The 24,641-nt window shown below is 46.0% G+C and overlaps 1 protein-coding gene across 1 annotated transcript in view; it reads left to right on the plus strand.

The window, feature by feature from the left end:
* Positions 1–2,088: 2,088 nt before the first annotated feature.
* Positions 2,089–24,641, plus strand: part of LOC140398162 (D(2) dopamine receptor B-like) — a 161,453-nt gene continuing 138,900 nt past the window's right edge. The window contains exon 1 of the mRNA XM_072486500.1: positions 2,089–2,844. The gene's annotated coding sequence lies outside the window, so the exon portion shown is untranslated. The remainder of the gene's footprint in view (positions 2,845–24,641) is intronic.

The following is a 24,641-nucleotide window of genomic DNA, read 5'->3' on the forward strand; positions in this document are numbered from 1 at the left end:
GAGTGGGCTTGTTTCTCCTGGAGTTTAGAAGAGTGAGGGGTGACTTGATTGAAAGAAATAAGATCCTGAACATTAATAACAAGGTTGACATGGAAAGGATGTTTCCTCAATGATTGTGTCCAGAACTAAGGGGCACTGTTTTAAAATTTTTGCCACCTTTTTAGGAGAGGGATGAGGAGAATTTTTTTCTCTCAGGTGTTTTTTTTCAAATGTATTTTTTATTTTTTCCAATTAAGGGGCAATTTAGCTTAGCCAATCCACCTACCCTGCCCTGTGGGGGAGAGACCCATGCAGACATGGGGAGAATGTGCAAACTCCATGTGGAGAGTGACATGGCACCGGGATCAAACATGGGTCCTCTACGTGGTGAGGCAGCAGCGCTACCCACCACGCCACCGTGCTGCCCCCGTTTCTCGCAGATGGTTGTGTGGCTTTGGAACTTGTCTGCTTCAGATGAGGTGGAGGTGGGGTCACTGAATATGTTTAGGGTGGAGGTAGCTACATTATTGTTACGAAGGGGTATTGGGGTGGATGGTAAAGTGGAATTTGAAATGCAAGCAGATCAGCCATGATCTTAATGAATGGCAGAGCAGGTTCAAGGGAGCAAATGTTCTACTTCTGTTCAAGGGGCGCAATTCTGCGTCCATTCACAACAGCGGAGTTTCCAATCCCGCTGCAGTGAATGGGAGATAGTCTAAGCGCCTAATTCGCTGTCCTCACCAGCAGCAGTAGTGGGGCAGACTCGCAATGGAGAGTCCAGGCCAAGTTTGTATGTTGGTAAGTGTTTTCTTAAAGAGGGAATTTCAACATCAGCACCCCCCCACCCCCCCTTCCTGGCCACTCCTGCTTGGCTCCCCCCAGCACTGGCAGACGTTCCCTAGCCAGGGGCACAACTGTCTGCACACTATAGCAAAGTTGGATGCTTTTCGTAGCCCCTCTCTCCCTTAGCTGCCACGGCACCCCTTTCCCAATTTTTAAAACCACAAGTGAAACTCGCCATCGATAATTCCTCCTGGCAGGGGGGGGAGCATCGCAGGAGCCCCGAAGAATATAGGGTCTGGTCCGTTAATGGTATGTCAACGACATGTACTGTACGTGCAGAGTAGAATGCATTGACGGGCAGCACGGTAGCATTGTGCATAGCACAATTGCTTCACAGCTCCAGGGTCCCAGGTTCGATTCCGGCTTGGGTCACTGTCTGTGCAGAGTCTGCATATCCTCCCCGTGTGTGCGTGGGTTTCCTCCGGGTGCTCCGGTTTCCTCCCACAGTCCAAAGATGTGCCGGTTAGGTGGATTGGCCATGATAAATTGCCCTTAGTGTCCAAACTTCCCCTCAGTGTTGGGTGGGGTTATTGGGTTATGGGGATAGGGTGGAAGTGTTGACCTTGGGTAGGGTGCTCTTTCCAAGAGCCGGTGCAGACTCGATGGGCCGAATGGCCTCCTTCTGCACTGTAAATTCTATGATCTATGATCCTATGACGCCGCTGTCGATGCACCGGAGCATGGCGTTCTGAAGGGTGCCCCATGCCAGTCATGATTTTCACCTCACGCCTGATTCCCCGCCCAATCGCATTTCCCGTCCTGCTCACTGCCTTTGAAAGGAACCAGTTACTGGCTTAGACAGAGAAGGTATACATCTGAAAATAGAAAGATGCCTCTGTTTAAAACCTTCACAACCAGTGTGAGGTGTAAAGTGGCAGGCGTGCTAAATCCCATCAAAAGAGATAAGTTGGTACTGTGTAAGGGTAACAAGAAACATTACTTGTATTTGTCCAGCGTCCTTTAAGTAGCAAAAACGTCCCACAGCGGTCAGGAGCAGTCACCTCACTAAATGTGACAGTGTCACAGAAGGAGATATCAGTCCAGGTGTACAGGCTGCAAGAATGGGTGCCACCTAGAAACAACGGAATGTGTTTGTATCAAGTAACAATGCAATTCCAAACTGCAGTGTAACTATTATACGCCACGGTTCTGGGTGGGCTGAAAGCTTGTGTGTGACATGAACAGACTCTCCCTTCGCAAGATAGGCTTTTTTTTAATAACAGCTGACAGCGCTCAAAACAGAATGTGGATCCAGATTGCCAGATTGTTTTTGCCTTCTCACAGCTCACGATCAGTTTGAGCGCGGGGTTGACTGCAATGCATTGCTAATTCTCCCTTTTATTTTTTGACTAGCTCTTGTCCCGGCTTTCAGAGACTCATTCCAAGGCTCTCTGTCTCTCTCTCTCTATCTGTGTGTGTGTGTCTCTCTCTCTCTGTCTCTCTCTCTGTGCCTCACTCTCTGTCTCTCTGTGTGTGTGTCTCTCTCTCTCTCTCTGTGTGTGTGTGTCTCTCTCTCTGTGTCTCTCTCTCTCTCTGTCTCCGTCTCTCTCTCTCTGTCTCTCTGTGTGTGTCTCTGTCTCTCTGTCTCTCTGTGTGTGTCTCTCTCTGTCTCTCTCTCTCTCTCTGTCTCTCTCTCAGGCTGGATTTGCTCTTGCTCATGCCCGTCACGGCGGCTCCACCTGCTCACGAAGCGAAGACACTGGGAGCTGTCCACTGGACCCGGTGCTGAATCCCTCACTCCACCCAGCACCTTCCCGGAGAGAGGGTCGGAGCAGCCGAACAGCGCCCCCTCCCTCCACCGTCATCCAGCCATGGGGAAGTGGTTCCCCCACTTCTGCCCCTGACCTACCCCGTCCCTGGAAAGAACTCTCCCACCCCCTACCCTCCTCCTCTCCTTTTGCACCCCTTGCTTTCTTTGACCTTTTACTTTGGCCAAATCTGTGCTTGGATCTTACCAGCAGGAAACGAGGACTTTTTTTTGCAGCCGATTCGGAACTGAATTTGGACATTTTATGGCTCAAGGTAAGATGCAGGTTCTCACTGAACGGATCAAAATGTGTTCACGCCCTGTTTGTGTGTGTGTGGGGGGGAGGGGGGGGGGGTGAAAACCAATTAACTGCGTGGATTAAACAAACTTTATTTGTTAATAGTGGTTGTGGCAAACTAGGGTGCAATGATCAAAGTTTTTGCTATGATACAACTTTGAAAAGAATATGCTTTTAAATCAATTGACATGGCAACTAGGATTTTAAGCTATATTTTAGTCGCCGCGTCCCATAAGAATTGGTAAAGGACCCTGTTGTGCCCCAGTTTGAAGTCCGGTACTTGTTTTAGACAACCCCCATTGCATGATGACATCTTTCCTGGTTACTGGTTGACAATGAAAGGACGTGTTCACAACAAAACCCCGACTGACTCATGCAGTTAATTTCGGCGTGGACCTGTTACGATGGCTTAGCGTTTCATTTACTTCGTACGGAACAAGCAGACGGATTTAGTCAGGTCCGAAAAAATTCTCTTGAGGAAAAATTCCTTGTAGGTTCCTCAATCACTGCTTATTTCCACTTAAGCCAAACTCTGCCGCCTGAAGACTGGGGACAAAGTGTAAGAGTTCTGGCATCCCAAAGCTGAAAAAGGATCAAATATACATTTTGTGTCATTCACTGTAATTCAAGTTGCTGGTTGCAATCAGAAATACATACGATGGGCCGAATGGCCTAGGTCTGCTCCTATGCCAGACGGTTTTATGGTCATTCACACCTATGGAATGAGAAGACGAAAGTGCAGTCTATAAAACGGATTGAAGTCTAATGAAACTCAACCATTTTACCTTCTGCCTTCACACCCGTACAGTTGGTGAATGCACTTCAGGATTAAACTCGCACAGGAACACAATTACCTCCCCCTCCCTCACACATTGTTATGTTCATGGTCCCACCGAAAACAGGCAAGGATCTGCACACATGCATGCACATATCTACAAATTATCCACACATGCACAGACCAGTCAACCTTGCGCTCTTGAATAAACAACCGTCAGGAGTGAATGGGAAATACATTAATATCCAAATTGTTCAAGCAAGGTCCATAAACCAGTTCCCGGTAAAATAATCAGAGTTAGCTGTGCCATCATTATTTTTGTAATTGCTTCGACAAAATGTGCTTGAACGCAGACACAGGTGTGTTTAGATCCACAAGAACTTCCTAACAAAGCTTCCGGGGAGTGCTGCACGACTCTATCGCCAGCCATTCCGTTCTGTGCACTGCGATGATCATATTACTTGTGGCTGACAGCCTTTTTACATGTGATAATGCAAAGATGCGGAAATGTTGAATTTGCAATTGCTTTGTTTTTATAACATGTTTTACATCTTTAGTTTTCCGCACCTGTCTTTTTTAACGGGGAAGACTGCTGACCCAGTACACTGGGGTTTGAGTGTGATTAGTAAACACAGCTCAGGGGCAGAGACACTCACAAGGGAGGCAACATTCACTGGAGACTACATTCTGTTGTTAGGATGCAGACCGGCTTTAGTAGATTACACCTTATGGTGTTAACGAGCTCGCCTTTGCCTTGTGAGCATTGGTTTTCTCTCAGTGAGGTGAATGGAGTCCAACTCCCTAATGTTAATGGAAATACTCGGTGTTCAGTAGACCATTGGTGTTGGGGGAGTCATCACACAATGCAAGCCCTCCTTCAGGCATTCTTAGATAAAACTGTATCTTTAATTAAAATCAGCATATTCAGATGGGGCACATAGATTTAAAGACCAGGACTTGGGAGGATAGGCTTTTGCAATGGATAGAACGAGTGGACTTAATTATTAATTTATGAATTTTTTTTTTGTTAATAATAAGGTGTAGACTGGAATAACATTCAATAAGATAAATACTGTACTGTAAGAAAACATTGTTTCAAGCTGTACTATACTGAAATGTGCCTGCATTGTTCAACAGTAATAGATTTAACAGATTCTTATTTTGAATAATTTTTGAGAGTGGTTTATGGTGAAGTTTACAATTAGAAATGTATGTTCATCTGCATCAAATCGTGTTGTTCTGTATAAATAAATTATTTGACTTTCGCATATCCTCTAAATCAATTACATCATGGAAATCTCCTGTAATGTTATCACAGAATGTTACATTTCAGCTGCACCTGTTCCTTTGGCAGGCAATTGGGAGCTTTGTTTCATTGGAGCTAGATGAGAATATTAGCAGCAGTCTTTTGTGTGTCCGTCACACTCTCTGACTTCCAGTTTCAGCTCAGTGTCTTTGCTTCACTGCATTATTGATGACAGATATGGCAAAATGAGTAGATATTGAGAACTGATGTCTGAATTCCTCAGAAGCCAATTTGGGAATACAACATGGATCATTTGTGAAATAGTTTACCGTGTTACATAGGGTTAGGGAAAAGTGACTTTCGAAAATCAACTACTTTGATTGAGCATCTATTGTTAGTTATTACTTATTCAGTGATCTTTTATCTGTTAGGGCCCATAGTTAGGTCTACCCAGTTGAGTTTAATTTTTCTCTCTGCCGATATAAACTTTCAATCGATACACAGTGTAAAACTGACAATGAGATTTTCAACCTGTTTATTCTGGTTATTGATGGATAAATTCAATTAAATTCAAATTTCACCTAAAATTTGTTGGGAAATATTGAACAGCAAAGAGAGAGAGCTAGAGAGAGAGAATCAAAGGAACACCCAGACACGATGGCAATCCAGAGGCTCTGATAATATGAAACAATCAAAGAGAAAGTTCCAGTAACCCTTCAGTTCTGAAGACCCTACAAGCTCTGGAGTGGGATAATCCTTTCACACAACTGTCCTGCTCAATACATTCTGTTTCACTGGACTACTGATCCAGAGACCCAAGGCATGATCTAGGACCTGGGTTCAAATCCCACCATGGCAGATGGTGACATTATAATTTAATAAATCTGGAATTAACAGCCTGATGATGGCCATTGCCAATTGTCATAAAAAAACATCTGGTTCACTAATGTGCCTGAGGAAAGGAAATCTTCCACTCTTGCCTGGCCTTGCCTACATATGACTCCAGATCCACAGCAATGTGGTTGACTCACAAATGCCTTCTAAAGTGGAGGGCAATTAGGGATGAGCAATAAATGCTGACCCAGCCAGTGACGCCCACGTCCCATAAAATAATTTTTTAAAACATACTAAATCATATTTACACGTTTTATATTCTGACTGTGAGGTAGTGATTGCACTGCGTGGTAGCACAGTAATTAGCACTGTTTCTTCACAGCGTCAGGGATCCAGGTTCGATTCCCGGCTTGGGTCACTGTCTGCACGGAGTCTGCACGTTCTCCCCGTGTCTGCGCGGGTTCCCTCCGGGTGCTCCGGATTCCTCCCACAAGTCCCCAAAGACGTGCTTGTTAGGTGAATTGGACATTCTGAATTCTCCCTCAGTGTACCTGAATAGGCGCTGGAGTGTCGCAACTAAGGGGTTTTCACAATAACTTCATTGCAGTGTTAATGTAAGCCTACTTGTGACACTAATAAAGATTATTATTATACTATGCACCCAAATCTTAAGTTACAGTGTAAAACATGGAGTAGCTATATCTATTATCTTAAGAACTATTTACTGTGGTGGCTGTGGACAGGTCAGATTACCATTCATGTTCAGATATATTTTTATGCGTAAGTCAGCAATCTGTACCTGTTGATTCATAAAGTACTTTAAAGTTTTGCTATAAAACAGGGATGCTTTATATATACACCTGTGACATTTACAGTAGATATCACGGCATCCTGCCTCTGTATATAGGTGTATAGATGATGATTGGATTTTCATCACTCTGCATGTTTCCGTGACTGAGATGCTGTGATGTCAAACACAAGAGAATAGAATTGAATCTCATATTCGGCCTGAGGGGTAAATATAAGATACGGTATACGAGTCACATAGTCATGTACACTTTGATGTTTGCTAAATATAAGAAAGAAATATAAACATGAAGCTCACTCTGGTTATTTTTTGCCCATTACTAAAGAGCAACAGTATTGGAAGTGCGTGATTTAAATATCTATTACAATATAGATTTTGTCTCACATATCTATATTTAAATATATGCAGAATTAAATTTCTAATTCAATACTGTTTGTACCCATGTGTAAATGTTGTACTGGGAGTATGATTTGCATAATAAGGAAAGCCTATTGTACCATACCTAATCTTGAGCTGCCAAGACAATTTCTTTAGTAAATATGTATCATTAGCAAGTTAACACAGAGACCTTCGGAGTGCGTGAATCAATTCCTTCCCAGTCTTCAATTCAGCAATTTGGACAATCCTCATCACTAAGTGAACCTGCCTTATGGGTAACCTAAAACAGGGACGCAATTCTGTAACATCCAGACCAGCTGGCAGACATTCTCCCTCTGCTTCCCTTACTTTCTAAGATGTAATGGCCACAGTTCCAAATGACATTACTTCGAGGAACCAAGATCAGAACAGATGAGGCTCAGCCATCTGAAGCAGCGCAGGGCTGGAAACTGGAACATTCTAATCAGGAGTCAAGTGCTTCAGAATTTGATCTGTCGGACTGTCTTTTCCTGTTGCTTCATAATGAAACACAAGGAAAGACATGCCCCATACTGTTTCTTTAATGGGGTAGCCCCAATAACTAGTACGATGCCTTTTCGCACAATCAGCTGGAAGCATAGCGATATGATAGATTGCTTCAGTTGGCAGGCAATAATAAAGCTCTGCGTATTTAAAATGTGGTGAAGAACTGATTGTCTTGTCAACTTTTTATGAATATGAAAAATGCAAGACAAGCCAGTGATTCTCCAGTGATAATTCCTAAATTCTATGTTTAAAAGAAAGACTTATGTATATATATATGGCACCTTATCACATTTCTTAGAAGCACAGGATAATAGAATTGTAACTGCACAGAAGGAGGCCATTCAGCCCATTGTATCTGTGTTGGATCTCTGCAAGAACAATTCGCCTTGTCTCACTTGACCACCTTTTTCCTGTAGCCCTGAAAATGTTTCCTTTTCAGATAATGATCCAATTCCCTTTTGAAAGCCATGATTAAATCTGTCTTCATCACACTCTCAGGCAGTGAATTCCAGATCCTAACCACTTGATGGCAAGGTGGTTAGCATTGCTGCCTCATAGCGCCAGGGACCCGGGTTTGATTCAAGCCTTGGGTGACTGTCTTGTGGAGTTTGCACTTTCTCTTCGTGTCTGCGTAGGCTTCTTCCGGGTGCTCCGGGTTCCTCTCAAAGTCCAAAGACCTGTAGGTTAGGTGGATTGACTATTCTAAAAAGATGTCCCTCCATTTCCAAAGATGTGTAGGTTAGGTTAAGTGATTATTGGCATAAGGCAGAGAAGTGGGTTTGGGTAGATTATTCTTTCAGAGGGTCGGTGTAGAATCGATGGACCAAATGGCCTCCTTCAGCACTGTAGGGATTCCGTAAGAAAGGATTTTCCTTATGCCATCATTGCTTCTTTTGCCAATCATTTTAAATCTGTGCCCTTGGATTCTCAAATCTTCCATCAATGGGGACAGCTTCTCCATATCTACTCTGCCCAGATCCTTGATAATTTTGAATACCTCTATCAAATCTTCTCTCGACATTCTCTTCTCCAAGAAGAATAGTTACTGAAGTTCCTCATCCCTGAATTCACCTGAATCTTTCCTTCCTAAAGTGTGGTGACCAGAACTGGACACAAGACACCAGATGAGGTGTGTTTTAAACAGGTTTAACATCATTTTGTTGCTTTTGTATTCAATGCCCCTATTTATTAAGTCCAGGATCCTGAATACTTTTTGAACCAGTTTTGCAACTTACAAAACTGTCTCCTTAAATAAAACAAGTCAAAATACGTCACATGCGCTGAATAACCATCAAAAACAGTGGTCCTTAGTGCATTTGCAAAGGCAGCATCTTAAGCACAGAAATATCCCACAAATAACTTCAAGATCAATTGTCAGTTAATCCATTTTTGGAAGTGACCATTGAGATGGATGCAATAGGCATAGACTAGAAATAGAGGTCAAGTTCAAATCTTACTGTAGAGTAAATGTGGTAAGTTTTGGGCTGTCACTGGATAAAACTACACTGAAAAATAACAACAGGTTATTGTAAAAACCCAATTGGTTTATGAGAGCTACTTAGGGGAAGGGAATCTGTTAGTTCTATCAGGTCTGGGCTACCCGTGACTTCAGTAATATAAACCAATGTTGACTCTCATTACGTTAAGGCAATTAAGACTGGACAATAAATGTTAACTTTACCAGCGTCATCCACATACCGGGAGCAGATTATTATTTTTTTAATGCTTAAAAATTCCAGCAGGTCAACACGGTAAGGGTAATTGTTGCTCAAATCGATCTTGGTACTGCCAGCAGTGAGAGCTGCTTTGCACTGATTTGCTTTGTGTACATTGCCGGCTGTGTTTGGAGACCAATTTGTGCATTTCTGTTGCTGAAGAGAAACGACTGTGGATCTCTGGTGCCGCTTGCAACTTCCCACAACCTGCCGAGGAGATCAGAACGTATTGTGGGGGTGTCAGTGCTATCATCAGATCTTAAACATCGACTACCATTTCATGTGCTTTTTATGACCACCAACTACAGGGGAATGGTTTGTAAACCAATGCACTTCATAGGGAGAATATTAACAAGGCAACTTTAAAAAATGTGTGGCTTACACACTCGTGACTTATACATAGTTTTGTCTTTGAAGATGAAACTAAAGACCACTGCTAACCTAACTTTCCTTCTCCCTCACGGCCTAGCATGTTTCAGCATGACGGCCCTGACACTGGCTGGGGTGGGGGGTGACAGGGGGATGGGTTGTGGATTCGGGGTGACCCCCCATGGGACTTGGGCGGTGTCCAGGCATGGACCGCCATTACCATGGCCTGCAAGGCAGCCATCATGCTGTGCACCCCACTTACCTCCCATCTTGGCCCCTGGTTCTGCAGAGTGACACCGGCAGTATGGGTGCTCCCACCCCCACACCCTAGCACCCACTTTCCCACCACACCGACCCCCCACCCCAGCCCCCACCCTTCACCCCACCAGCCCCTCATACCACCCTCCGCCGTACCACCTCCTCCCCCCCACCCCCCCCACCCCCACCCAACTGGCCGATTTCCACCAGCAGGTACCACAAGGTCCGCCCAAGGGCAATGCCCACAGTAGCCCCTACAGGGCATCACTGGACATGGGTTGTGGAGTGTACTGCTGGCAAGGGCAGTGTCAGCCGATGGTATCCCTGGCAGTAGCGACAGGCACCAGGACCAGAAGTCCCCAAGGAGCCAGGCACCAATGGGGCCATGGGTGTGGGGATTTGGAGGGGAGACATATGGAGCAGAGTCTACCGTGCCAACCGGGCCCACCATGTAACCTGGTGGACCATGTTGGGCACGGGGGTATGCACCATGCTAACGTTGTCTGCCTTTCAACCCCTGGAGACAATGGATATTGGAATACAACCAGCAATGGTGGCCTTCTTCCTAGTTTCTGCAGCCCTGGGGGATGCACTGCAGCAGTGCGAGTTGGAGCTGCTCGAGGAGGAGGAGATGCAGCAGTGGAGCCTGGCCCAGCGGAACAGGAGGCAGCTGCTGAGGATGGAGAGCCGGCTGCCCATCAGGCCAAAGAGGAGGTGGAGAAGGTGCAAAGGAGGCCTCATGTGGACTGGCAGCGCCTGTCATTCGAGGAACTGCCGGACCGGGCATTCCATCGAAGCCTCCAGCTGAGCAGGGGGTCACTGCAACATACCTGCAGATCATAGGCACCTGGCACCATTTGGGAATGGGGGAGGACACCCATTCCCGATGGTCGTCAAGGTGACGGTCGCCCTGAACGTCAATGCAACGGGATACTTCCAGGCACTGAGTGGGACCTGTCTGGTATCCCACAGTGCTCGGCGCACAGGTGCATCTGTGCCATCACGGAGGCCCCAAATCACAATTGGCATGATAGGTCCATTTCAGTGTGGATCGAGCCCACCAGGATGCCCGGGAGCAGGGTTCGCCACTATCGCTGAGATGCCCTGGGTCCAGGGGGTGATCGACGGGGTGCATGCTGCCCCATGAACACGTGCAGATGACAGGCCACTCTTAACAAGCTGAAAGAGGTTCGACTTAATGAATGTGCAGCTTGTGTGTGACCATCAGATGCGCATCAGGCACGCCTGCGCTCGATATCCGTGGAAGTGTGCACGATGCCTTCATACTGGTACATTCGATGGTTCCCAGCCTCTTTGAGGCACCCCCCGGCTCGAATGTTGGTCCTGGCAACAGGGGTTATCCACTGCGGCCGTGGCTGATGACACCTATCCGGACGCCACAGACCGAAGCGGAGATTTACTACAGCAACGTTCATGCAGCGACCAGGGATATGATCAAATGGTTCTTCGGCATCCTGAAGATGCGGTTCAGGTGCCTGGACCGCTCTGGAGGCACCCTCCAGTATGGCGGGTCGCACGCATCCTCCACAACATCACGCAGCAGAGGGGCGACATGCTGGAGGAGGAGGATGAACGACAAGCTTCGTCCGATGAGGAGGATGCGGGGGAGGCCGAGGATGGGCAGGACATGGAACCTGGACAGGCACGGGAGGTCACACAACGTGTGCGCCACAACCAATGCGCACGGGATGCTCTAATCGCCTCCAGGTTCCCCAACTGGGGGCCGGGGCTGGACTGGCCAGGGACACGGCCACCGATGTGGCGTTAGCCTGGATGGCATGCGTTGTCGGCACCACGTCAGAAAGATGATGAATGCAGGTTGGGCAGTGGATGTTGCCTATATGGACTTCAGTAAGGCCTTTGACAAGGTCCCTCATGGTAGACTAGTACAAAAGGTGAAGTCACACGGGATCAGAGGTGAGCTGGCAAGGTGGATACAGAACTGGCCAGGTCATAGAAGGCAGAGAGTAGCAATGGAAGGATGCTTTTCTAATTGGAGGGCTGTGACCAGTGGTGTTCCGCAGGGATCAGTGCTGGGACCTTTGCTGTTTGTAGTATATATAAATGATTTGGAGGATAATGTAATTGGTCTGATTAGTAAGTTTGCAGACGACACAAAGGTTGGTGGAATTGCGGATAGCGATGAGAACTGTCAGAGGACACAGCAGGATTTAGATTGTTTGGAGACTTGGGCGGAGAGATGGCAGATGGAGTTTAATCCGGACAAATGTGAGGTAATGCATTTTGGAAGGTCTAATGCAGGCAGGGAATATACAGTGAATGGTAGAACCCTCAAGAGTATTGAAAGTCAGAGAGATCTAGGAGTACAGGTCCACAGGTCACTGAAAGGGGCAATACAGGTGGAGAAGGTAGTCAAGAAGGCATACGGCATGCTTGCCTTCATTGGCCGGGGCATTGATTATAAGAATTGGCAAGTCATGTTGCAGCTGTATAGAACCTTAGTTGGGCCACACTTGGAGTATAGTGTTCAATTTTGGTCGCCACACTACCAGAAGGATGCGGAGGCTTTAGAGCGGGTGCAGAAGAGATTTAGCAGAATGTTGCCTGGTATGGAGGGCATTAGCTATGAGGAGAGGTTGAATAAACTCGGTTTGTTCTCACTGGAACGACGGAGGTTGAGGGGCGACCTGATAGAGGTCGACAAAATTATGAGGGGCATAGACAGAATGGATAGTCGGAGGCTTTTCCCCAGAGTAGAGGGGTCAATTACTAGGGGGCATAGGTTTAAGGTGAAAGGGGCAAGGTTTAGAGTAGATGTACAAGGCAAGTTTTTTACACAGAGGGTAGTGGGTGCCTGGAACTCGCTGCCGGAGGAGGTGGTGGAAGCAGGGATGATAGTGACGTTTAAGGGGCATCTTGACAAATACATGAATAGGATGGGAATAGAGGGATACGGACCCAGGAAGTGTAGAAGATTGTAGTTTAGTCAGGCAGCATGGTCGGCACGGGCTTGGAGGGCCGAAGGGCCTGTTCCTGTGCTGTACTTTTCTTTGTTCTTTGTTTCGTTCACCTCCTGCTTATGCACGCGGTGGACTTCTTCACTTTCAGGTGCTGGATGCTCGCCCACAACCCCTCATTCAGTCCCTGACTCTGCGACTGCATCTCCACAATCAATGGGGCTGTCTGTTCCGGAAGCCCGAAGCCCATCTGGATGCCAGCTAGTCTCTGGGGTATGCCCGCAATCAGACCGTCCGCCCCCTCGGGAGTTGCTATCTCCACCTGCTGACCGGAGCATGAATGTGGTGCACACCAGAGAGTGCACCAAGAGCCTCTTCATTGAAGTGTCTCTGGGATGGTGGAGGGTGTTGGAGATAACCGTGACGAGAAATCTGTGTCATCCTCGGACCCGAGTTCCGGGGTTTCCTGAGTCTCGGCTATGGCTCCCCTCCATGTCGTTATCTTCGTCGCTGCTCAGCACCTGGGGTTCTCACTTGGCTGTGGCTGGGGGTGGGGACGGGGGATACCAGAAGGGCCCGCCTCATCACCAGCGGGTGGTGCAAGACGCAAGGCAAGCTGCATGTCCAGGGGGTGGGTAGCTGGTGGAATCAGTGGCCAGGGCACCCAGCCAGTATGGCTGCCGGCATGTGATGCACAGTGGGGATTCAACCACCTCCAGTTGTGGGGGGGGGGTAAACATACGTGTCGGATAGGGGTTGGTGCGAGAGGTACAGTGCTGCCTACTCACCCTGGCAGCCCTGAGGAGATCGTGCAGTTTATTCCGGCACTGCTGGCCAGTCCGGACAGTGTTGCTGATGGCACTGATGGCATCTGCCAACTGCGGCCAGGGCGAATGGCGGCATCTGGCAGCCTCCATCCCGGGCCAGGATACAGTCTCGTCCACCTCTCCTTGGCGATATTACTGTAAAACTCATCTGGTTCGCTCACATTCTTTAGGGAAGGACGTATGTGGCTCTTGCCTTGTTTGGCCTACATGTGACTCCAGACCCAAAGCAATGTGGTGAGCTTTCAACTGCTCTCTGAAATGGCCTCGCAAGCTTTCATTACCTTCTCAAGGGCAATTGATAATTAGCCATAGTTCAGAAGGATCATGGACATCTCGCTGCAGTAGAGAGACAAATTGATTATACAGCTTGAGCGCCTTTACATTATATCAAGCCTGGGGCAAGGGAAGGGGACGAGCTTCCGTGAACTACCACAGGTGACACAGGGGTTGAACCCACGCTGTTGCCATCACTCTGCACCACACTTGGGCCATTGATCCAACTGAGCTAACTGGTCCTCGAGGGCGACTATGAGCGGGACAGTAAATGCTGGCCTGGCTGGTGGCACCCAACTAACATCCTGCGAATGAACAGATAAAATGGTAAATGAGTTGAACTCTTTTAAAAGGTACCTGGATTAGCATCCAAAGTTCTGCAGGCCGGGATTCTCCCGTCCCCTCCGCCCCACCACCGCTGCCAGCGAGGACAGAGAATTTGGCTCTCACAGCAGCGGGAATGGAGAACCCAGCCACGGGCGAGGGCGGAGAATTCCGTCTGTAACCTGCAAGGCCACGCACCAGGTGCTGGGAAGTGGGATTAAAATCAGCTGCTTGTTTCTTTTTTTTCTCTTTGACCAGCACAGACAGGATGGGCTGAATGGCCTCATTCTGAACTGGAACCGTTCTATGGCTCTCTGGTTCTAAACAAAATCAGACCAAAAATATGCTTATCACCTATTTTCCTGCCTTCTGCTTTATGTTGTAAGTAGTCAACACCAAGGTTCTCCTTGATAGCTTTAAATTATGAGAATTCTGAAAATGTACTAAGTTGGCGGGGGAATAAATTACTATCTATGTGCAACATTGATTTAGTGTGAGACCCAAGAGTGAATCCCACAAACTCAATAGACCTAAATGACAGGCAAATAAATAACCATCCTATTGTTGCTCCTGAGGTCATGAACATTGTGTGTTGTGGCTGACATAAAATGTTACATTCACATTGTATTAAGTGACTCATGTAGGAAATATTTTGATTCCCAGCGGATTACAAAGAGCAGGACCTTAAGGTATTACATTACCGAATTTGAACTGCCTGTGGAAATTGAAATGGCACGGGATATTTTTATGTTACAACTGGGCTTCATTTGTGAAGACCACATGGTCCCTAAATTGAATTGTGTTTGAAGTTACTTTTTTACAACGTTAAAGAATTAAATTTAATAATTTACAATAAATTTGGAAGCAAAAAGTGAATTATTGGAACTGAACCGTAATGCATTTCAAAACTTGTGTATAATTTATACTCAATATCCACAAAAATGCACCTTCTCCACAATAGTCCTCAATACCGGGGCTCCGCAAGGCTGCGTACTTAGCCCCTACTGGACTCCCTATACACACAGCACTGCGTGGCAAAGTTTGGTTCCAACTCCATCCACAAGTTTGCTGACGACACAACCATAGTGGGTCAGATCTCGAACAACGACGAGTCAGAATACAGGAGGGAGATAGAGAACCTAGTGCAGTGGTGCATTGGCAACAATCTATCCCTCAGTGCCAGCAAAACTAAAGAGCTGGTCATTGGCTTCAGGAAGCAAAGTACTGTACACACCCTTTTCTGCACCAACGGGGCCGAGGTGGAGATGGTTGACAGCTTCAAATCCCTGGGTGTTCTCATCACGAAAAATCTGTCCTGGTCCACCCACGTCGATGCTACAAACAAGAAAGCATAACGGCGCCTATACTTCCTCAGGAAACTAAGGAAATTTGGCATGTCCACACTGATTCTTACCAACTTTTACAGATGCACCATAGAAAGCATCCTATCTGGCTGCATCACAGCCTGGTATGGCAACTGCTCGGCCCAAGACCGTAAGAAACTTCAGAGTCATGAACACAACCCAGTCCATCACACGAACCTGCCTCCCATCCATTGACTCTATCTACACCTTCCGCTGCCTTGGTAAAGCAGCAGCATTATCAAAGACCCCTCCCACCCTGCTTACTCACCCATCGGGCAGGAGATACAAAAATCTGAGAACACGCATGAACAGATTCAAAAACAGCTTCTTCCCCGCTGTTACCAGACTCCTAAATGACCCTCGTATGGACTGATCTGATTAACACTACACTTCTGTATGCTTCACCCGATGCCGGTGTTATGTAGTTACATTGTGTACCTTGTGTTGCCCTATTATGTATTTTCTTTTCTTTTATTTTATTTTCATGTACGAAATGACCTGTTTGAGCTGCTCACAGAAAAATACTTTTCGCTCTACCTCGGTATACGTGACAATAAACAAATCTAAATACCTCATGTAGATTCAGAATTAACGAAAGATGAAACAGACATTGAAATGATTTCGGAAATAATTCTGCTTTCAAGATCTCAGTTTTATTCTGTATTGCCTGAGACAAGATATATTACATAATGCCTCCCAAAACAATACTCTGTAATAATTTTGCTTTGACACAGAAGAACAATTAAGGATGGGCAGTTAAACGTTGGTCTACACAGCGAGTCTCACATCCCATAAATGAATAAAAGACAAAACACAATTTGGATGAGATATTGGCTACAAACGATAGGGAAGGTTGCTTGCGGTAGGACTTGTCAAATTAGAACTGGATGATAAAAGAAAGACTTGCATTTATGTAACACCTTTTATTCCTTCTCGCATACTATACAGCCTACACGAGTTTAGAAGTCTAGTCACTATTGTAATGTGGGCAATTTGCCCACAGCAAGATCACAGAATAGCAACGGCCAAATAATCTTGCGTTTTGTGGCATAGGTTGAGGGATCAATATTGACCAGGTAATCAATTAAAGCTCCTTGTTCTTCATCAAAACAGCACAGTGAGATCTTTTAAATACCTTTTTAAAAATAAATTTAGAGTACCCAATTCATTTTTTCCAATTAAGGGGCAATTTAGCGTGACCAATCCATCTGTCTTGCACATCTTACCCTACCACGCAGACACGGGGAGAATGTGCAAACTCCACACGGACAGTGACCCAGAGCCGGGATCCGAACCCGGGTCCTCAGTGCCGTAGTCCCAGTGCTACCCATTGCATCACCGTGCTGCCCTGTCTTTTAAATACCTGAGAGGCAAAGAAGGAATTTGTTTAATCTCCCAACTGAAGGTGACTCAGAAGTACTCTCAGTACTGCCTTGGAGCATCAGCCTTAAGTCTGTACTCAGATCCTGGGGGTGAGACTGAAACACATGACCTACTGACTCAGAGAAAAGAGTACTATCACTGGGATGTGACTGCTTCAGGCCTGCTTGTGTTCTCCATTATAAGACAGAGATGCATATTATGGTGATGCATGCTCTCGCGCAGAATATTTAATAGACGCCATGCTAAGGCCATGACATCTTCAAGGATGCTTCACTGATTATGTTATTGCAGACTTTGCTTTGTTCCGCTATGCTAAGGCAGCAAGGAAATGTGTAATGGAACTGAAGTGACGCAGTGATTGCTTTTACACGGTGAGAATTTTTAAAGTTCCTCTGCAGGTTCAGTTCAGGGCTTAAGGAGTCAAATTGTCGGAGGAGGTTGGATAAACCCGTTTTGCCTTTCCTTCAATATAAAAGGTCACGGGATGACCTGATGGAGGTGCTTAAAATGTTGAAATGATTTGATGGGGTAGGGAATGAAAAACTATTTCCTCTGGTGAGGGAATCAAGAAAAAAGGAGCATAACCTTAAACTCAGAACCAGGTCGCAGAGGAGCCAAATCAGGGAGCACATTTTCACTCGAAGGTCAATAGAAATTTGGAATTCCAAATCGCCTTCCTCCAAAAGGCTGCAACAATTGAAGATTTCAAGTCTGAGATTGATAGATTTTAATTTTGTCAGTGTATTATGGGATTGGGAACAACGGTGTTGAGGTACAAATCGACAAGGGTCCAACTGAATGTCAAGGGAGGCCTGAGGGATTGAACTTTCTACCCCTATTCCTATGTTCTACTGATAAACGCGGTGTAAGATTAATTCATGTTATAAATTATTGGCTTGTTAATGTGTGTGACAATGCACATACAGCTGTGCCTGTACCCTCATTCCGAACCGCACAGTGTGTGCATGCATACTTTTGCGTGTTTCAGCTGTCACAATGGGGAGAGACACAGAGTATTTTTGAGTTTATGATTGCTTGCATTAACTTAGAGTAACAAAGATCCACGTTTCTCCATCAGTGGACATGTCCAAATCCGGGATGGCACAGCTTTTTATTTTCATAGAATGTCATAGAATACCGACAGTGCAGAAGGAGGCCATTCGACTCATTGAGTCTGCACCAACCCTCTGAAAGAGCACCCTACTGAGGCCCACTCGCCCGCTCTATCTTTGTAACCCTGTAACCCCACCCAACCTGCACATCTTTGGACCCTAAGGGGCAATTTAGCATGGCCAATCCACCCAAGCTGCACATCTATGGACTGTGGAAGGAAATGGGAGCACCCAGAGGAAACCCACGCAGGCACGGGGAGAACGTACAACCTTCACACAGACAGTCACCTAAGGCCCGAATTGAACCCGGGTCCCAGGCGCTATGTGGCAGAAGTGCCACCGTATCGTGGCAATATGAATGGCCAAGACACACACAAAAAAACACTGCAGCCACTGGAGATCTGAAGTGCTGGAACAACACAGCAGGTCAAGCTGCATCTGTCAAGAGAGAAACAGAGTTATTGTTTTGAGTCCAATATGGCTATAATACATCATATTGGACTTGAAAGGTTAACTCTGTCTCCACAGATGGTGCCAGACCTGCTGAAATTTTCATTGCACTTTTTGTTTTTATTAACCCACATAACCATGTTTTTCTTTTAATTGAATTATGGCGTATTCGTGTCAGTGGCGGGCTGCATTTAGTGCCCATTTCTAATGGCCTTTGAGAAGCTGGCGATGAGCTGCCTTCTTGAACATAACTGAGTAGCTTGAAAGGTCATTTCAGAGGGCAGGTAAGGTCAATCACTTTGTTGTGTCAGGAGTTATATATAGGCCAGACAAAGTAAGGATGCTAGATCTCCTTCCCTAAAGCACATTAGTGAATCAGATGGGGCAACCTAATAGTTTCATGGTCACCATACAGGTTTTTATTCCAGATTTCTTTGATTGAATTAAAATTTTGCAGCTAGCATGGTGGGCAGAACGGTAGAACAGTGGTACACGGCACTGTGGCTTCACAGTGCCAGGATCCCAGGTTCAATTCCCCGCTAGGTCACTGTCTGTGCGGAGTCTGCACCTCGCCCCGTGTCTGCGTGGGATCTCTCCGGGTGCTCCGGTTTTCATCCCACAGTCCAAGGACGTGCAGGTTAAGTGCATTGGTCATGCTAAATTGCCCTTAGTGTCCAAAAAAAGGTTAGGAGGGGTTACTGGGTTATGGTGATGGGGTGGAAGTGAGGGCTTAAGTGGGTCGGTGCAGACTCGATGGGCCGAATGGCCTCCTTCTGCACTGTATGTTCTATGAATTTTGAACTCCTGTCTCTGGATCGTTGGGCTAGCCATTGTTTACTAATCAATTAACATAACCACTTTGTTCCCATCCCTGCAAAAAGAGTGGGAGATATGATGAGGTAAATTAAGAAGTTCTGGTCAGGAGATGCGAAGGTGGAGTTGGGAAGCCTCCAGATTTTCCGAGAAAGATAAATTGGGGAAGCAGTGAGCAGATCCACAACTTTGAAACCTTGGGAAAGAATGAGTATGAGCTTTGATTTCAGCATATAAGGACAATATGTAAAATATGTAATTTTTGGTGACATTAATTTAGTGGCAATGGTAACCAATTTGTTTTAGATTTTGACAAGAATAAAAAGAGTTGGATGCTAGTTCTGCCGGGAGAATGGCTGGACTATTAAAACAGAAGTAGGTCAAACCTTCCTGAATCTTCTTCATCCCATTCACCCAGAATCTCCTGCGTGCCATTATGAATTCCTCCATTTGCGGTTCCTGTGACCTTTCAAAACAAGGTGAACAGATTAATATAATTGAGTATCTATCACATTGATAGCTTTGTGCTATCTATTTGTGCTCGCCGTGAATATGGCCACAGGGAAATTAGAAAGGCTGCTTGAAGTCATGTGGGTCCCTTAGAACATTTATACAGCAGGAGACATTCATTTCGTTTTCTGAATTGAATCCTGGTCTGAAAACACATTGGCATAATCAAATATTGAACCAAAAAGCAATTTATAAGAAAATACATGCCCAAAGTTACCGACTGGCAGATGGAATTCAATGTTGCCAAGTGTGAGGCTATCCATTTTGGGAGGAATAACAGCAGAATGGATTATTATTTAAACGGTAAGATGTTAAAACATGCTGCTGTGCAGAGGGACCTGGGTGTGCTGGTGCACGAGTCGTAAAAAGTTGGTGTGCAGGTGCAACAGGTGATTAAGAAGGCTAATCGAGTTTTGTCTTTCATTGCTAGAGGGATGGAGTTCAAGACTAGGGAGGTTATGCTGCAATTGTATAGGGTGTTGGTGAGGCCGCATCTGGAGTATTGTGTTCAGTTTTGGTCTCCTTACCTGAGAAAGGACATATTGGCACTGGAGGGAGTGCAGAGGAGATTCACTAGGTTGATCCCAGAGTTGAGGGGATTAGATTATGACGAGAGGTTGAGTAGACTGGGACTGTACTCATTGGAGTTTAGAAGGATGCGGGGAGATCTTATTGAGACATATAAAATTATGAAGGGAATAGATAGGATAGATGCGGGCAGGTTGTTTCCACTGGTCGGAGAAAGCAGAACTAGGGGGTATAGCCTCAAAATAAGGGGAGGTAGATTTAGGGTGGAGTGTAGGAGGAACTTCTTCACCCAAAGGGTTGTGAATCTCTGGAATGCCTTGCCCAGTGAAGCAGTTGAGGCTCCTTCTTTAAAAGTTTTTAAGAAAAAGATAGATGCCTTTCTAAAGAATAAAAGGATTCGGGGATATGGTGTAAGGGCCGGAGAGTGGAGCTGAGTCCACAAAGATCAGCCATGATCTCATTAAATGGTGGAGCAGGCTCGAGGGGCCAGATGGCCTACTCCTGTTCCTAGTTCTTATGTTTTTATGTTCTTATGATTTATCTTAATTGCAAAAGCACAGAAATGTGCATAATTCCTCACAGATGTCTCAAACAGGCAATCAATGTACTATTTCCTGGGACATGCAATTTATGGGCGGCACGGTGACACAGTGGTTAGCACTGCTGCCTCTCAGCTCCAGGGTCCCGAATTCAATTCTGCCCTCACGCCCGTGTCTGCGTGGGTTTCCTCCCGGGTGCTCCGGTTTCCGCCCACAGTCCAAAGATGTGCAGGTTAGGTGGATTGGCCATGATAAAATTGCTCCTTAGTGTCCAAAAGGTTAGGTGGGGTTTCTGGGTTACAGGGATAGGGTGGGGCATGGGCCAAGATAGGGTGCTCCTTCAGAGGGTCGGTGCAGACTCAATAGGCTGAATGGCCTCCTTCTGCACTGTAATTTCTACGATTCTATGATTCTATCATTTTACCAATGGGCAGTCAGCAGAATGGGGGAGCAGTGCAGTTTCCTCAACCTGCACCCATACAGTTCCCACAAACAATTCCATTGTCCTAATGAATGCCATGGACTCACACCTCATTAACAAACAAGTTGGCTTTGACCAACACAACCGGACCATACAGGTGAGTGTCTATTTCCCAGACTGCAGTCACGATACGTTTGGATCAAGGCTAAATCTCGTGCCAGGATTATTAGAAGAAAGAATGCAAGGATGTGTTGTCGGAGAGATGGCTACGCTCTTCATCCCTTGCTTCAGTAACCTCGGAGACAGCCAAACCAGCGGCAAACACACAGCTGGCTTTGAGAAGCAACCTATTCTGCTGCTCATCCCATAACTGTATCCTTCAAAGGAGCAACAGAGTCACAACTAAGGGCAGAAAACAGTGAAAATTAGGAGCTGGTGGAGAATTGCATGCACCACTTTGGCAGGCTGTATGTGAGAATCTGTTTACTTTGATGATGCCTTCATTTAATTGTCACATTCTCCTCTGCAAAACAATGCAGTGCTCAAATATAGCATCACCTTTGATCTCTGTCAGCGATCCCAATCTTGTTACCTGCTGCAACCTCTACTATTTATTTTCCTTTCCCAGCGGTATAACCGCCTGCTGGGATATGTGAGTACCTGATGGTTTTCTATAACTATATTGACTGGTCCTCATTCATGTGTCAGCAAGAAGTGGCAGCAAGTTGTTCAACCAGAGGAGAAGACATCACAGCCATGCTTTACCCGAGCCACTTTTTCACATATATTCCTCTAACGTCAGTGCATAGGGAACTAGGAATAACTTCCACCCATTCCCTCCCTTCTGTCTTCCCTCCCAGGGATCCACATTAGCAGTTAATGTAACCTGGGCCTCTTCCAAATGGCTCAACTACTCTTTACGTTATCGGATTCTCCATCCATTTATTCCTTATTTTCCTTCACCACTTCAGGGTCACCTCCTCCTGCAGCCACAATAATCGCAGAGTGCCGTTCCTAGTGGCCTAAACCTCCAGTCTGTCAGTATTATCCCTCTTATTACATACAATCTAATCCCGAACTCTGTGTGCTACACGCCCGCACTGAAAACCCCTCATTTAGCTTCCTTCCTGCCAACCACTGTCAACTAAAGCTACCATTCTCACTGTTAAGAGGAACGCTGTCTGGGTCTTCAATTTCAAATTATTACCGCAGATCCAACGGCAGCTTGCGAAAATCACAAAATACCAGCCTGCAATACTGTTGGCTATCCAGAGATTGGCTGCTTTGTACTGAAGAGCACCAACTACTGCAGTGGTATTGCACATCTGCAGTCGATGGCACTCGTTCACTGTAAAACCAGCTGAGGACATTTGCAACAGTGCCTAGGGTGCTCAGTCTGCTAACCTTCCTCCATCCATGGACACTCCGTGACTTCACCGAGGAGGATGGTCACTTCATGTTTATGGTAACCCAGAGAATGTGGTGGGGCGAGTGGACGTGGGGAGGAAAACCACTGATAAATGTGTAGAGGGCCCTAAGACCGACAACAGCGAAAACAATCTGCATTTATAGCCATTAATGTGGTAAAATGTGCCAGGTTCCTTCCACACTACCTTCTTGACCAAATACATGGTAGGTTTTAAGGAGCAACTTAACGAAGGAGGTAAGAAAGGAAGCTGCAAATTTTATGGAGGGCATTAATGGCCAGGCAGCTGAAGACACAGCAGCCAAAAGTCCAGATTTGGAGAAGAAGTGATGCCTCAGAGGTTACCGAGATAGGGGGAGGTGAAGACATTGGAGGAATTCTAATCCACGGATGAGAATTTTGGAATCGAGACATTGCAGGACCAGAAGTTAATATCGGTCGGCAAACACAGGATCTAATGATTTTATGAGTACATGTATCATACAGATTAGATCATTCGCTGAGGAAAACATAGACTGATCATGTGGAATAGTCATAGGAATGAAACTTCACCTGATTAGGTAATTTGGACATTCTGAATTCTCCCTCAGTGTACCCGAACAGGCACCGGAATGTGGCGACTAGGGGCTTTTCACAGTAACTTCATTGCAGTTTAAATGTAAGCCTACTTGTGACTATAATAAAGATGATTATTATTATTATCACTTTGTGGTAACTGGCATTTCTGTGTCCACCCTCTGCTTTAGTCCACTCATGAATCAAAAAGTCATCAAACACAGCCCATGTTCAGGTAAGATAAAAGCTGGCATTTTGCCAATCGTCCCCAGGACGTTAGTAATCCAGAGCTTTTTATTTTGTGTTAATTTATAATAAAATGTTCCAACTTCATTGCGGGCGGCACGGTAGTACAGTGGTACACGGCACTGTTGCTTCACGGTGCCAGGGTCTCAGGTTCGATTCCCGGCTTGGGTCACTGTCTGTGCGGAGTCTGCACGTTCTCCCCGTGTCTGCGTGGGTTTCCTCCGGCCGCTCCGGTTTCCTCCCACAAGTCCCGAAAGACGTGCTTGTTAGGTCATTTGGACATTCTGAATTCTCCCTCTGTGTGCCCGAAAAGGCACCGGAATGTGGCGACGAGGGGCTTTTCACAGTAACTTCATTGCAGTGTTAATGTATGCCTACTTGTGACAATAAAGATTATTATTATACTTGTTAAAAAATATCATTTACCACCTGCATACCATCAGCACTACCCTGTGTTCACTGATTCATGGCTGATGTTTTTGAACTCCACACAATGCAATCTTACATTAACCTTCAATCTGGCAGTTAAATGTCGTGACAGATTATTTTTTTTATTGTGTGACAAAATGTAAATAGTTTTTTCTCCGACTGGTGTTAGTTCATTATTTTAAATGTTTATTCTGCCGATTCACCTTTTGCAGGTTCCTCTCTGCTACAGCAGGGCATTCCCAGGTCAAAAGGGCCAGAGGCTGTTTCTTTTTCTTGATCTTCTGAACCAGCTGTTAGAATTCCACCATCCAATTCCTCACCCTTTCCTGTAGCTTCTTATCAGGGTTTGACTCATAGAATCCCGACAGTGCAGAAGGAGGCCATTTGGCCCATCGAGTCTGCACCGGCCCACTGAAAGAGCACCCTACCTAGGGTCAGGCCCCACCTTATCCCCATAACCCAGTAACCCCACGTAACCTTTTGGCCACCAAGGGGCAATTTAGTATGGCCAATCCAGCTAAATTGCACATCTTTGGACTGTGGGAGGAAATCCGAGCACCCGGAGGAAACCCATGTAAACATGGGGAGAACGTGCAGACTCCAGGCAGACAGTCAATCAACAAAGAGCAAAGTAAGCTACAGCATAGGAACAGGCCCTTCGGCCCTCCACTGACCATGCCGCCCAAAACCTAAAACCTTCTACATTCCAGGGTCCGTATCCCCCTAT

Source organism: Scyliorhinus torazame, chromosome 21 (assembly GCF_047496885.1).
Source record: "Scyliorhinus torazame isolate Kashiwa2021f chromosome 21, sScyTor2.1, whole genome shotgun sequence".
NCBI classification, from domain to species: domain Eukaryota; kingdom Metazoa; phylum Chordata; class Chondrichthyes; order Carcharhiniformes; family Scyliorhinidae; genus Scyliorhinus; species Scyliorhinus torazame.